This window comes from Octopus bimaculoides, chromosome 9, assembly GCF_001194135.2.
Source record: "Octopus bimaculoides isolate UCB-OBI-ISO-001 chromosome 9, ASM119413v2, whole genome shotgun sequence".
Taxonomy (NCBI): domain Eukaryota; kingdom Metazoa; phylum Mollusca; class Cephalopoda; order Octopoda; family Octopodidae; genus Octopus; species Octopus bimaculoides.
In genome coordinates, this window is record NC_068989.1 from 21,761,178 (window position 1) to 21,761,721 (window position 544).

General features: G+C 35.7%; 1 protein-coding gene across 2 annotated transcripts in view; it reads right to left on the reverse strand.

Moving 5' to 3' along the window:
• LOC106883588 (ethanolaminephosphotransferase 1) overlaps positions 1–544 on the reverse strand; it is an 89,843-nt gene that overhangs the window by 9,091 nt on the left and 80,208 nt on the right. The window lies entirely within an intron of this gene.

A 544-nucleotide genomic window follows, 5' to 3' on the forward strand; every position in this document is an offset into this window, starting at 1 on the left:
ACTGAACCCGGAACCATGTGGTTGGTAAGCAAGCTACTTACCACGTTGATTAGTAGTTATAATCTCTTCAGAATTGTGAGATTTATTGCAGATAAACAGTAAGACTAATTCAACAACAATGACTCCACTATATCAATGAGCAGGATTGCAAAAAGCACAGCACCAAACACTCTTCATAGTGTGAATGAGTTCTGTTGGGAAGATGATAGATATGAGTAACAGAATACCAGGAATACTTCATAATATGAAGAGTTGCTAGGGCAACTTCAATTGTCATTGCACTCTGATCTGCAATCATCCATTCAGTACTGACTGCAGATGGCAAAGTTATGCAGAACTAAAAAAAAGTTGCTATTGTTTGGACCGAGATCATTCAATAAACCTATGATCAAAGACATGCCAGCCATGACCATCTTTATCATTTTCCAGTTATGATGTATGTAGTATAAGTTCAGTTCTAAGTTCTATATACTATCACCCCTGCCAACTCTACTCCTCTTACTTTTCTGAAAATTTGATATGGACAAAAAAAAAAAAAAAAAAA